This window comes from Salvelinus alpinus, chromosome 23, assembly GCF_045679555.1.
Source record: "Salvelinus alpinus chromosome 23, SLU_Salpinus.1, whole genome shotgun sequence".
Taxonomy (NCBI): Eukaryota; Metazoa; Chordata; class Actinopteri; order Salmoniformes; family Salmonidae; genus Salvelinus; species Salvelinus alpinus.
The window spans coordinates 33,427,193-33,443,169 of NC_092108.1; the positions used below are offsets into that span (position 1 = coordinate 33,427,193).

General features: G+C 45.0%; 1 pseudogene; it reads left to right on the forward strand.

Moving 5' to 3' along the window:
• The window catches only part of LOC139550832 (centrosome and spindle pole-associated protein 1-like), a 34,869-nt pseudogene that overhangs the window by 573 nt on the left and 18,319 nt on the right, over nucleotides 1-15,977 (forward strand).

Genomic DNA, 15,977 nt, shown 5'->3' on the forward strand with positions numbered 1-15,977 from the left:
TCAATAAGTTATACAAAAGTATGACTGTGTGAAGTGAAAAATACATTCTCTCATTACTAAATGTGTAATGTGATATATTTTAACATTATTTATTTTTTTACACACAACACATTTGATTAATAACATATTTAATCAGTCATCTTCTGAAAATGAAGGGAATGATGACAATCTTTGCAGGAGGAAGGGAATCTGATTTAATTGGTCCTCAACTCGTGGCTCAGTCATTTAATTCAGGGTAAGTGGAGTTAGCCTCCCCCGGAGCAGGTTAGTTCTGAAGGATTTGTTGCCATAGAAATGTACCTTGCTAAAAGGTGCGCCCCTTTCTTTTTACCGGTTATACAGAGTTTAACTCAGTTAATTAAAGTTACCTCGCTAACTGCTCAAACTTGCTTCGGAGGATAGCCCTCTGGTCCATAGACTGCTTACAAGGTAAGAAAACCAATGTGTAATTTTGTAAATTGGGTAAACTATCCCTTTATAACGATGGGGGGATTCTTAAAAAAAATATCTAATCACCTAATAGCAGGAACAGCACCATCTATTGGTCAGAACAGGATCAGGATTTAGGATGGGACATAAACCCAACAACTTCAATAACCAATTTCTCTGAACAGGGGAGACATTTTTCTGGGGGACCATTTCTTTGGATTTCTCATGTCTAACTCATTGTCAGAAAAAAGCGGGGTCCAAATCAGATGTTAGGTGCTATATTTAACAACGTTATATGAATCCTATAAATTAAAATGGACAATTTGGGTGCAATCAATTAGGTTAATTTAGCAGATATTCATTTATATTTCAACAAAGTAATGTTGCAGGAATGCTAAACTTATATTTTCTGTCAACAGAAATTATTTCAGAACAATCTGAGATGGTGGGTGTCAAACCTCTTTCTTGTGCTTTTTAAGGTGGAATGACTCACTTGGACATGGGTGAAATGCATGCTACTTTGTGTTTGGTGACAGCTGAGCAAATTATTGCAATTTTCTGACCTGTGGCTGGATCAACAGACAAAAGATCACAAGACCTATGACCACACACTCAATGAAAATATCCCTCCATTTAAGTCGTTCACGGCACAAGGGAAAGGTACAGTATACACTGAGTGTACAAAACATTAAGAACACCTTCCTAATATTGAGTTGCATCCCCCCACCCCCTCCTTTTGTGCTCAGACCAGCCTTGATTTGTCTGGCTATGTACTCTACAAGGTGTCAAGCATTCCACTGGGATGCTGGCCCATGTTGACATCAATGCTTCCCACAGTTGTGTCAAGTTGGCTGGATGTCTCTTTGGGTAGTAGACCATTCTTGATAGACACAGGAAACTGTTGAGCGTAAAAAACCCAGCAGGGTTGCAGTTATTGACACAAACCGGTGCACCTGGCCTGGCACCTACTACCATACCCCATTCAAAGCCACTTAAATATTTTTGTCTTGGCCATTCACCCTCTGACTGGCACACATACACAATCCATGTCTCAAATGTCTCAAGGCTTAAAAATCCTTCTTTGACCTGTCTCTTCACCTTCAGCCACACTGATTGAAGTGGATTTAACAAGTGACAATAAGGGATCATAGTTTTCACCTGGATTCACTCGGTCAGTCTGTCATGGAAAGAGCAGGTTTTCATAAAGTTATGAACCCAATTTGTAAGATACTTTGTAGTAGATCTAGATCCTGACCAATGGGAAGTCTTTTATTTCATGTATACCATCCTGTTTTTCAGAGGAGAGTTGTTGTCTAAGTTTACCTTTGGGTAAAGACTATGAGAGGAAGAAACAGAAGTTACATCAAGAGCTCCGTCTGGACTACAGACACTTCATGGCTCAGGTAATAATATTACCAATGCCAAAAGTTATATAGTTGTTACTTACAAATGTGTAACCTGTCAGCATACATACAGTGGGGAGAACAAGTATTTGATACACTGCCGATTTTGCAGGTTTTCCTACTTACAAAGCATTTAGAGGTCTGTAATTTTTATCATAGGTACACTTCAACTGTGAGAGACGGAATCTAAAACAAAAATCCAGAAAATCACATTTTATGATTTTTAAGTAATTAATTTGTATTTTATTGCATGACATAAGTATTTGATCACCTACCAACCAGTAAGATTTCCGGCTCTCACAGACCTGTTAGTTTTTCTTTAAGACGCCCTCCTGTTCTCCACTCATTACCTGTATTAACTGCACCTGTTTGAACTCGTTACCTGTATAAAAGACACCTGTCCACACACTCAATCAAACAGACTCCAACCTCTCCACAATGGCCAAGACCAGAGAGCTGTGTAAGGACATCAGGGATAAAATTGTAGACCTGCACAAGGCTGGGATGGGCTACAGGACAATAGGCAAGCAGCTTGGTGAGAAGGCAACAACTGTTGGCGCAATTATTCGAAAATGGAAGAAGTTCAAGATGACGGTCAATCACCCTCGGTCTGGGGCTCCATGCAAGATCTCACCTCGTGGGGCATCAATGATCATGAGGAAGGTGAGGGATCAGCCCAGAACTACACGGCAGGACCTGGTCAATGACCTGAAGAGAGCTGGGACCACAGTCTCAAAGAAAACCATTAGTAACACACTACGCCGTCATGGATTAAAATCCTGCAGCGCACGCAAGGTCCCCCTGCTCAAGCCAGCGCATGTCCAGGCCCGTCTGAAGTTTGCCAATGACCATCTGGATGATCCAGAGGAGGAATGGGAGAAGGTCATGTGGTCTGATGAGACAAAAATAGAGCTTTTTGGTCTAAACTCCACTCGCTGTGTTTGGAGGAAGAAGAAGGATGAGTACAACCCCAAGAACACCATCCCAACTGTGAAGCATATCACGAGATCTTGGCCAACAACCTCCTTCCCTCAGTAAGAGCATTGAAGATGGGTCGTGGCTGGGTCTTCCAGAATGACAACGACCCAAAACACACAGCCAGGGCAACTAAGGAGTGGCTCCGTAAGAAGCATCTCAAGGTCCTGGAGTGGCCTAGCCAGTCTCCAGACCTGAACCCAATAGAAAATCTTTGGAGGGAGCTGAAAGTCCGTATTGCCCAGCGACAGCCCCGAAACCTGAAGGATCTGGAGAAGGTCTGTATGGAGGAGTGGGCCAAAATCCCTGCTGCAGTGTGTGCAAACCTGGTCAAGAACTACAGGAAACGTCTGATCTCTGTAATTGCAAACAAAGGTTTCTGTACCAAATATTAAGTTCTGCTTTTCTGATGTATCAAATACTTATGTCATGCAATAAAATGCTAATTAATTACTTAAAAATCATACAATGTGATTTTCTGGATTTTTGTTTTAGATTCCGTCTCTCACAGTTGAAGTGTACCTATGATAAAAATGACAGACCTCTACATGCTTTGTAAGTAGGAAAACCTGCAAAATCGGCAGTGTATCAAATACTTGTTCTCCCCACTGTACATACATGGGCCACAATATTTACTTGTGTGCGATAAACAAGAGCACTGGAATGGTACGAGTGCAAGGAGTCAGTGCAGTCTTCTACCAAATATATATTTTTTTAAACAATGATCTCTGCTTTGGGCTGATTTGGCAATTTGGACCTTAATTATAGAAATAAAATGTAAATGCTGCTGAACCAGGCCCACCCCTTCCCCTTGGTGAGAGGAGAGCTGCTAAGGTAACCTAAGAAATGCTATGTGTAGCCTATTTTATATCAAGCTCTGTCAACTGAGGCCTCTTAGTTCATTCCAACTAGCCAAATCTATATATACACTGAGTATACAAAACAACAACCACTCTCTCAACGTGAGCAAGACCAAGGAGATGATCATGGACTACAGGTAAAGGGAGGCTGAACACGGCCCCATTCACATCGAGAGTTTCAAGTTCCTTGGTGTCCACATCACCAACAAACTATCACGGTACAAACACACCAAGACAGTCGTAAAGAGGGCACGACAACAGCTTTTCCCCCTCAGGAGACTAAAAAGCTTTGGCATGGGTAAATAACAATAGCGGGGCCATATACAGGGGGTACTGGTTCAGAGTCAATGTGCGGGGGCACCGGTGTTGAAGTAATTGAGGTAATTATGTACATGCAGGTAGGGTTATTAAAGTGGCTATGCATAGATAATAACAGAGTAGCAGCAGCGAGGGGGGGGGGGGTTGCAAATAGTCTGGGTAGCCATTTGATTAGCTGTTCAGGAGTCTTATGGCTTGGGAGTAGAAGCTGTTTAGAAGCCTCTGGGACCTAGACTTGGCGCTCCGGTACCTCTTGCCATGCGGTAGCAGATAGAACAGTCACTAGGGTGGCTGGAGTCTTTGACAATTTTTAGGGCCTTCCTCTGACACCGCCTTGTATAGAGGTCCTGGATGGCAGGAAGCTTGGCCCCAGTGATGTACTGGGCTGTACTCACTACACTCTGTTGTGCCTTGCGGTCGGCGGCCGAGCAGTTGCCATACCAGGCAGTGATGCAACCCATCAGGATGCTCTCGATGGTGCAACTGTAAAACCTTTTGAGGATCTGAGGACCCATGCCAATCTTTTCAGTCTCCTGAGGGGGAATAGGTTTAATCGTGCCCTCTTCACAACTGTCTTGATGTGCTTGGACCATGTTAGTTGGTTGGTGATGTGGACACCAAAGAACTTCAAGCTCTCAACCTGCTCCGCTACAGCCCCATTGATTAGAATGGGGGCGTGCTCGGCCCTCCTTTTCCTGTAGTCCACAATCATCCCCTTTGTCGTGATCACGTTGAGGGAGAGGTTGTTGTCCTGGCACCACACTGCCAGGTCTCTGACCCCCTCCCTATAGGCTGTCTCATCGTTGTCGGTGAGACCGACACTGTTGTGTCATCAGCAAACTTAATGATGGTGTTGCGCTTGGCCGTGCAGTCGTGAGGGAGGGAGTTCATGAAGGGGTGAAGACAGGTTAAAGAAGGATTTATTTAATTTATTATTATTTATTTTTTGTTGTTGAATTTTACCCCCTTTTCTCCCCAATTTTGTGGTATCCAATTGTTAGTAGTTACTATCTTGTCTCATCGCTACAACTCCGGTACGGGCTCGGGAGAGACGAAGGTCGAAAGCCATTCGTCCTCTGAAACACAACCCAACCAAGCCGCACTGCTTCTTAACACAGCGCGCATCCAACCCGGAAGCCAGCCGCACCAATGTGTCGGAGGAAACACCGTGCACCTGGCGACCTGGTTAGCGTGCACTGCGCCCGGCCCGCCACAGGAGTCGCTAGTGTGCGATGAGACAAGGATATCCCTACCGGCCAAACCCTCCCTAACCCGGATGACGCTAGACCAATTGTGCGTCGCCCCATGGACCTCCCGGTCGCGGCCGGCTGCGACAGAGCCTGGGCGCGAACCCAGAGTCTCTGGTGGCACAGCTAGCACTGCGATGCAGTGCCCTAGACCACTGCGCCACCCGGGAGGCCCTAAAGAAGGATTTTTAAGCCTTGAGACCATTGAGACATGGATTGTGTATGTGTGCCATTCAGAGGGTGAATGGGCAAGACAAAACATTTAAGTGCCTTTGAACAGGGTATGGTAGTAGGTGCCAGGCCAGGTGTACCATTTTGTGTCAAGAACTGCTGGGTTTTTCATGCTCAACAGTTACCCATGTGTTTCAAGAATGGTCCACTACCCAATGGACATCCAGCCAACTTGACACAATTCTGGGAAGCATTGGAGTCAACATGGGCTAGCATCCCTGTAGAACGCTTTCAACACCTTGTAGAGTCCATGGGGAGAGGGGAGCTGTGCAACTCAATATAATGTTTGGTAAACTGAGTGTATATTATTACAAAAGGGCTGGTAAAACAGGTCTCAGTAAAAGAAGAGAATTTGCTCAAATCTTCTTCTGTACATTTTTTTTAAAGGGTGCTTGGAACCAAAAGTTGATCTTAAACTTGTCCTTTCCCCCTCATACATACAGGAGCAGATTGCCTTTCTCAGAGCTCCTCCAGATCTCCCTGATGTTCACTGCAGCCCCAGACCCCCGGTGCACCCTAAGAGGGTCCCCTCTAGAAGAGAGACAGCCACGCTGACCGAAGGCAAGAGGGGGCTGCACAGGGGAGGACACTTCCTGGTGGAGGGCAGTAGGATGGAGGGCCTGAGGCCTGAGGATGAACTGCTCCTTCCTAGAGAGAAGGCCAGGCTGGTGAGAGTGGACTATGACTCTGAGGAGGACCTCACAGAGGAAGATCTGGAACTTATGGAGAGGAGGAGGCTCAGACAGATGGGGTCTGAGAGAGGAGAAGAGAGGAGGCGGCTGAGAAGACACTACAAAACGGACTTCAGGTGTTTTTAAAACACTCCCTTTGTGATACAAAGCATGATGTTGCACTTACCTGTAATGGATTCAGATGTTAGCTATGTAATGGGTTAATTGTTTCTGCTGACATGGTCTTCGCTATATGCTTGACTCTAGTTCTATGTTTGAAAAAGTATTGTTAACCTTCCTCTTTGCGCAGGGACATATCGAGGCTCAGGGACAGGAGAGTTGAGCTGCCTGATGACTACACAGAGACGAGTCATTATGCAGACAGGAAGGAGACTAACGGGTCTGTTGTTCCCGATGAGGATTACTTAGAGGCACGCTGGGGGACATCATCTCTAACCCCCAAAGCCAAGTACGTCAAACTATTCGTATTGAATAACTATACCTATAATTTTGATAACATACATTTCTAATTGATTGTGGTAACATCAATTTGGTACAAGTGAACACGATTGTATTGTCATGGCTCTCTTTTTGTTGTGGATTTTTAACGCAGTGCATTTTCTGTACGTAATGTACATTTCTGTGAACAACTGCCAAAATATTTAATCTAATCTGGATTAAAGTTTTAATTTTCCATTGTCAGGGACATTGGATGGAAAAGTACAAATGAAATGAGGCTGATGTCATACTGTCATCTGTTGTGCCTAGATCATGGCTTGTTCAAGCTTCTTGTGCCAGCTATTTGTAGAGATTTAGAATCCTCTCGTACAATAAAATCATATGAAATCCCCAAACCAGCCTAAAATCAGACTCAAAAAACACACACTTTCACTAAAACATAGACACTTATTGCTCAGTATTTTTCTATCTGTAAAGTCTAAGTGTACTGTGAGTGCTTATTGACGTCCTATCTGCCAGGCTGCAGGTACAAGCAGGGATGAGACCCAATGGAAGATCCAGATCCTCTACCAAGAAGGACGAGCCCGAATTTGCTACCGGACTAATGATTGGTAAGACCAATTCTGTTCAGATTTTTCTTAACTACATGAGTTTATTTGTTGATATTTAAATAAATAAATAAAAGTGGTGATATGACATGTCTGACAGGGGCTGCAGATGCAGATGCTGCCTTGCAGAGAAGGAAGGAGAGGTACAGGCAGGAGCTGCAGGAGCAGATAGCTGAACAGCAGAGGAATAAGAAAAGGTGTTTTTTCATGTTTGTCTGATCCTGCTGTATGTGAAGAAGAAAGCCTTACATTATCCATCTTAGTGAGATGAGCTACAGGGTATACATAGACTTATTTTAGCAGCATTGTAGTCTGAGGTAGATTTGTTTATAAGGTTGTGTTTACACAGGCAGCCAAATTCTGATCTTTTGCCACTAATTGGTCTTTTGACCAATTTGATCAGATCTTTTGCCTAATAATTGGACAAAAGATCCAAATTACTGCTGCTTACTAGTGGGGAGAACCTCATGAACAGTCTATGTTCTTTGTCTTATTAGAGAGAAGGATTTGGAGCTCAGAGTTGCTGTGACAGGGTCGACTGACCCGGAGAAACAGGCAGATTGGATCAAACCGCTTGGAGCAGTGAATGGTGGCGATCATGCCAGAAAGAGAAAAGACTACTTTTACCCATCAGGCCAAGCTGTGGATGTACCAGGTGATGAGTTAAATGGGAGGGGTCGGAGACCCAGTGAGGCAAACCGAGAGAAGATTCCCCCTGAGCAGCCCCGCGTGGCCTTCCAGTCCCCCCTGCTGGAGTACAGCCACGACCTGGGCCTCAGCAGTAGAGGCATCTCCCCTTACAGCCAGGCCATTCACAGGAGCATGGACACCCTCAGGTAGCGAAGAAGCAGTAATCCTCATATGCGTCCTAAATGGCACCCAGGGCTCTGGTCAAAAGTGGTGCACTATATAGGAAATAGGGTGCCATTTGGGATACATTCACTAGATTGTTTGACAAAATTAAACATTGCTGTATGATTTAGAATTTCTGTTTCAGGATTCCAGGTTTCCTTCCTCATCCACCATCCACATTGGCAGATGCACATAGAAGTCCCTATGACAAGGTCTACCTCTACCATGGCGCAAGGAATCCACTGGACCCTAACCTGGCCAACTGTAAGCACTACCAGTCTCAGTTAAATATTCAAGCTACATCAGTAGATTCAAATGGTTAAATACTAGTAAAAAAATAGATTGATTGGAGTGAAAGCGTATGTTCTATGATCTAGCCTAATTTGTGTTTTGTGGTATTATATAATATGTATTGGGTTACATATTTCATGTGTGTTAGCTAGGAAATGAGCCCATGTCATGTTGCTATACACTTAGAAAGAGGTGTACATTGGTTTGACTGAAAGTATGTTTATTAGTGTTTGGTGGTTCTATGTTAGATGGTCAGATCCCGCTGACAGGAGGGGGGCAGCCTGTGTCCTACCTGAGCCTTCCTCCTGCAGGACCTCACCCCAGCCAGACACAGCACAGCCCTCCCAGTCAGCACAGTGGGAGCAGCCATCCAGAGCCCCCACAGTAAGTACCCTACTAGTCATCTTATCCTGTCTCTTCCCTTCAAAATCCACTCTTCAGTAAGTAAGCCTTGTCCGAGCCAAAGTGGCCCATAGGGCAGGAGCCTATCTCCTGTTTCTGTAGCATGAGGCAGCTTGATGTACAATTTCCCCCTGGACAGGATGCTAGTCTCTTCAGGTGGTGAGTAGTATTCTCTATTCACCAGTAGGGGGCACCACCTCTAAAGCTACCCTATTTGTGCCCTGTGTTGGACTTCTGAGAAGGTCATGCTCACTGGCCGTCTGGACAGACAGGACTGTTGTTCCCTCCCTGCTGAGTGACGACTGCAGCCTGCACTGGTCTGCTCTGGACAGCTCTGAGCTCTCCCTCCTCCCTTACATCTGCTATCTTTCTTTCTCCCAATAACTGTCCTCTCTCTCTCTCCCTTCTCCTCTGGCAATCTGAACATCTTTCTCAGTGATAGATTGAATTGCATCAATGCGTGAAATGTGACAAACCACATCAATTGTGTACCTCCCGTTTGCCATACCTTTTTGCATAGTATTGATAATTTCAAATTGTTACATGGACGTATTTCATAGTAGTGAACACAAAGGAAAACATTTGTACATTTTTTATCTCTTTCAGCAGACCTGCCAGTGACGCTGCTATCATGGGTTCAGGGATTGGAGGATTTCCCGCCGAGCAGATCAAGCCATCTAAACAGTGTGTGTTAAGTTACAAGGAGGCACTGAGACAACAGGTACATTTTGAATGTGATTGTGGAAGGCAGCCGTGTCTTTCTCCTCAATGCTTGCATGCATTTCGTCACAGTGTGTTATTTTGGCAGGGAGACACCAGGAAAGGGAGGAGTCAGCTTTTTTGCCAGGTAACATATAAGTCCTGCCATAATAATTCATGCACATGAGTAAATGAGGGATACAAAGCATGTTTAAAGCAGGTGCTTCTACACAGGTGTGGTTTTGGGGTAATTAAGCAATTAACATTCCATCATGCTTAGGGTCATGAATAAAAATGCTGGTCAGGCCATTATTTTGGCTACCATGGCTATGACCCCATAAGATGACAATGCCCCCATCCACAGGGCACGATTGATCACTGAATGGTTTGATGAGCATAAAAACGATATAAACCATATGCCATGGCCATCTGTCACCAGATGTCAACCCAATTGAACACTTATAGGAGATTCTGGATCGGCGCCTGAACAGGGTTTTCCACCACCATCAACAAAACACCAAATGATGGAATTTCTCATGGAAGAATGGTGTCGCATCCCTCCAATAGAGTTCCAGAAACTAGTAGAATCTATGCCAAGGTGCATTGAAGCTGTTCTGGGTCGTGATGGCCCAAAGTCCCTATTAAGACATTTGTGTTGGTGTGTTTATTTTGGCAGTTACATGTAGATGTGTTGTAGAATCAGATTTGTTTTTCTGAACCCATTCCCTCAGATATTCTCATAGCAATATACCAATAGGTATGCCTATCAATATACAATTGCACTCTTTTCTATTGTCCTCTTTACATGACCAGTGAAGACAAAAGCACATCTGGGTTGTACAGAATTCAATAACTTTATTTGTCCTGTGAGGGAACATCATTTTTGGATAATTGGTATTCTAATGAAAGTGTTCCATCCAAACCTGACTGCAGATCCAGGATAGACAGGAGCGGCGGAGGCTGGACAGGGAGGAGAGGGATCGCTACGAGGCCAAGCTGGAGGCAGACATGAAGAACCACGACCCCTGGGGGAGAGGGGGAGGAGGAGCACCCCTCAGAGATAGCAGGGGCAACCTCATCAGTACGTTCCCTCTGCGACATCCCTCCCTCCACACTATGGTCCACATATTCTCTGTGTTTTTTCACCTTTCAGTAGACATACGTTTGGAGACTGAGCGCAGAGGGAAGAATGTGTAATATTTAAAACCTTTGTAAAGATTATTACTAATCATGTGAATTGTCACCAGCCGATCTGCACCAGATGCACAAGCATAATGAGGAGGCCTACATCAACCCTGAGACATGGCAGAAGATGGCGACAGCCACCATGACAGTACTCCGAGAGGAGGACACCAGACCTCCCTCCACCCACAGAGTCTCAGGTAGATACAGGGGCTTTCACATTGATGTGATTCTCTATAAGGCATATGCAACAGGACAGAGAGGAAGGGTGCATCCCAAATGTCATCCTATTCCGTACATAGTTCACTACTTCCGACCAGAGCCCTATTGGCCATTTAGGACTCAACCCAAAGTGGTAGTGGCACCCTGCCATCCTGTCCAGCTCGCTGTGTCAGGCTTAGCTAACATGTTATTTTGTCTGGTGGGTTTCTGTCAACAGGTTTTGTTCAGGCTCCTTTGTTTGCCAGAGGCAGTGTTTTTGGTAACCGGCCCACACCACAGCAAGTCCACGAACAGGACAAGCACAAGGCTTACCTCAAACAACAGGTACTGGATGTCCCGCCTCGGCACTGTGTGGCTAAAATAGTCTTTTCACATCATCAGCTGAAATTCACTAAGTCACGTAAAAAAGCTTATTGCAGCGCTTAAATAACAATGTTGTACTGATGCGCATTGATGGTTTGGTTTACCTTAGTCAGCTAAGATATGTGATTGGATACACGTACACACTCAGTGATTACCCTGGTTGTCTGTCCTGCTGCCTAGATTGAAGAGAAGCAGAAGAAGGAAGCGATGGAGCGAGAGAGCCAGAGGCTGGAGGAGGAGAAGGAGGAGAAGAGGCTGGCTGAGCAGAGGGAACGCATCCAGAGAGAGTATGAAGAAGAACAGGACAGGAAGAAACGCAAGGAGATGGAGGTCAGTATTAACTGGACCAGGGCTTGGATTCACTAAGGGAGCTTTAGCGTTAGGTTACACTGCAATACTCTCGCTACTAGTATGAGTAACATGTCAATCAGCTGAATGCTATCATATGACATGAGTCATTCGGTTCAGGAAATCTTTATTGTAACACACACATATTTCAGAGGACTGAACAAGGTTTTTCTCCCTCCAGCAAAAAGCCAAGAATGAGCAGCTGGTCCGTCTGGCTGAGGAGCGAAAGAAAGAGGCGGAGAGGAAGAAGAAAGAGGCAGAGGAGAAGGAGAACTCTGCCCTGAAGAAGCAGTATGAGAAGGAGAGACAAGCACGTCTAGAGGAGGTGAGCTGACTGGAAAACGCTGTTTGACCCTCTGAACATCGAATACACATTAAGCCTATTCCTCGACTAGAAATCATGCTCAATGGAGAATCTCCATTTAAAGTACTCCACTTAATCTGTGTCCGGGAAACTGAGTTGAGTGATGACATTGTGGTTGTTTGTCTAAAAGGTACCAAGGGAGCCGTCACCCCCCATCCCCACCCTCCAGAAGAGGTATCAGGCTCCCCAGTACACCCCCAGACCTCCGTCCATAGACAGCCGTCGCTCTACTGCCGTCTCCCTGTCTGTGAGTGACTTCCAGAGCCCACAGCATGTCCTCTTCCACACTACCATTGAGGGAAATAGTTTGACTGTGAGGAGTGATTAGTGGAGAATGACTGGGCCTGGTCTTCCTTCCTCTCTTCTCCCTGTAGGAGCGTTCTCTATCAGGGCTCCAGTCCCCTCCAGTCCCAGCCCGCTGGAACCAGCTGAGAGCTGCCGGTAACACTGACTCCCACAATAATACAATACATAGTAGTTAAACTGTTTTCTCTCAATTTCTGAGATTCTGATGTCTGTCTGTGCATGCCAGAAGACCAGCGGGGTGTGATCAGTGAACTGTCGGTGCTGCGCAGACAGCTGCGTAGCGAGCAGAAACGTCTGGAGGTCCAGCTTCTGCAGTCAGAGTGGGAGGAGCTGGACTCACCTATGAGTGACAGGTAAGGCTGAGGTGATGCCCTCCACTGTTGTTCTCATGGCTTCAGCAAGCCAAGGGTCCAGGCTGTGTGTTAGTTGTAGTGTCCTATCTATAGGCTGACCGATACTGTGTCCAGGCTCAGGGACAGGCCCCAGGTGGATGTATTTGACATGGCCAGACTGCGGCTGCAGGCCCCTGTCATGAGACCCTCCTCCAGGAACACAGATCCCAACTACCTGCATAGGATCCATGACTCGCTACGGCTCCGATACAGAGGTGAAGGAATACAGCGATTGTTTGATGAATACTGGGCCGGTCCCAAATGGCACCCTATTCCCTATGTAGGGTCTCGTCAGAAGTGCACTATATAGGGAATAGGGTGCCATTGGCACATAACTCAGGGCACTGATTGTTATACATGAAATCTAACAGCACAGTGTTCATGAAACAAATGCAGCAACTGGGGTTGTGTAGATCCCCTGTCACACTTTCCTTTTTTAGTGCACTACTCTTTACCAGGGTGATCAGTGATGTTATTCAGTATTGAATGGAGAAGTCATTGTTTGTGCTGCAGATGTTGATTCCAGAGAGGAGGAAGGTCATGGTTACTGTGAGCCCCCTAGGGACAGAGCTGGACAGAGGGTGGACATCCAGAGACGGGCTGATTACAGGGTGCAGCAGCGCAGGATCAACAGCCTGAGAGAACCTGTTGACGGTCAGCAGCATTATCACCAAACACACACTGTCTAGACTCAATATCAATATCAACCTCTACTCACTGTCTAGACTCAATATCAACCTCTACTCACTGTCCACAGACTCAATATCAACCTCTACTCACTGTCTAGACTCAATATCAACCTCTACCCACTGTCCTCAGACTCAATATCAACCTCTACTCACTGTCTAGACTCAATATCAACCTCTACTCACTGTCCTCAGACACAATATCAACCTCTACTCACTGTCTAGACACATTATCAACCTCTACTCACTGTCCACAGCCTCAATATCAACCTCTACTCACTGTCCTCAGACACAATATCAACCTCTACTCACTGTCCTCAGACACAATATCAACCTCTACTCACTGTCTAGACACATTATCAACCTCTACTCACTGTCCACAGCCTCAATATCAACCTCTACTCACTGTCCACAGCCTCAATATCAACCTCTACTCACTGTCTAGACTCAATATCAACCTCTACTCACTGTCTAGACTCAATATCAATCTCTACTCACTGTCCTCAGACTCAATATCAACCTCTACTCACTGTCTAGACTCAATATCAACCTCTACTCACTGTCCACAGCCTCAATATCAACCTCTACTCACTGTCTAGACTCAATATCAACCTCTACTCACTGTCCTCAGACACAATATCAATCTCTACTCACTGTCTAGACACATTATCAACCTCTACTCACTGTCCACAGCCTCAATATCAACCTCTACTCACTGTCTAGACTCAATATCAACCTCTACTCACTGTCTAGACACATTATCAACCTCTACTCACTGTCTAGACTCAATATCAATCTCTACTCACTGTCCTCAGACACAATATCAACCTCTACTCACTGTCTAGACTCAATATCAATCTCTACTCACTGTCCTCAGACACAATATCAACCTCTACTCACTGTCTAGACTCAATATCAACCTCTACTCACTGTCTAGACTCAATATCAACCTCTACTCACTGTCTAGACTCAATATCAACCTCTACTCACTGTCCTCAGACTCAATATCAACCTCTACTCACTGTCTAGACTCAATATCAACCTCTACTCACTGTCCTCAGACACAATATCAACCTCTACTCACTGTCTAGACTCAATATCAACCTCTACTCACTGTCTAGACTCAATATCAACCTCTACTCACTGTCCACAGACACATTATCAACCTCTACTCACTGTCCACAGACACAATATCAACCTCTACTCACTGTCTAGACTCAATATCAACCTCTACCAACTGTCCACAGACACACTATCAACCTCTACTCACTGTCTAGACTCAATATCAACCTCTACTCACTGTCCTCAGACTCAATATCAACCTCTACTCACTGTCTAGACTCAATATCAACCTCTACTCACTGTCCTCAGAATCAATATCAACCTCTACTCACTGTCTAGACTCAATATCAACCTCTACTCACTGTCCACAGACACACTATCAACCTCTACTCACTGTCTAGACTCAATATCAACCTCTACTCACTGTCTAGACTCAATATCAACCTCTACTCACTGTCTAGACTCAATATCAACCTCTACTCACTGTCCACAGACACATTATCAACCTCTACTCACTGTCCTCAGACACACTATCAACCTCTACTCACTGTCTAGACTCAATATCAACCTCTACTCACTGTCTAGACTCAATATCAACCTCTACTCACTGTCTAGACTCAATATCAACCTCTACTCACTGTCTAGACTCAATATCAACCTCTACTCACTGTCCACAGACACATTATCAACCTCTACTCACTGTCCACAGACACATTATCAACCTCTACTCACTGTCCACAGACACAATATCAACCTCTACTCACTGTCTAGACTCAATATCAACCTCTACTCACTGTCCACAGACACACTATCAACCTCTACTCACTGTCTAGACTCAATATCAACCTCTACTCACTGTCTAGACTCAATATCAACCTCTACTCACTGTCCTCAGACACAATATCAACCTCTACTCACTGTCTAGACTCAATATCAACCTCTACTCACTGTCCACAGACACATTATCAACCTCTACTCACTGTCCTCAGACACACTATCAACCTCTACTCACTGTCTAGACTCAATATCAACCTCTACTCACTGTCTAGACTCAATATCAACCTCTACTCACTGTCTAGACTCAATATCAACCTCTACTCACTGTCTAGACTCAATATCAACCTCTACTCACTGTCCACAGACACATTATCAACCTCTACTCACTGTCCACAGACACATTATCAACCTCTACTCACTGTCCACAGACACAATATCAACCTCTACTCACTGTCTAGACTCAATATCAACCTCTACTCACTGTCCACAGACACACTATCAACCTCTACTCACTGTCTAGACTCAATATCAACCTCTACTCACTGTCTAGACTCAATATCAACCTCTACTCACTGTCCTCAGACACAATATCAACCTCTACTCACTGTCCTCAGACTCAATATCAACCTCTACTCACTGTCTAGACTCAATATCAACCTCTACTCACTGTCTAGACTCAATATCAACCTCTACTCACTGTCCTCAGACTCAATATCAACCTCTACTCACTGTCTAGACTCAATATCAACCTCTACTCACTGTCCTCAGACTCAATATCAACCTCTACTCACTGTCTAGACTCAATATCAACCTCTACTCACTGTCCTCAG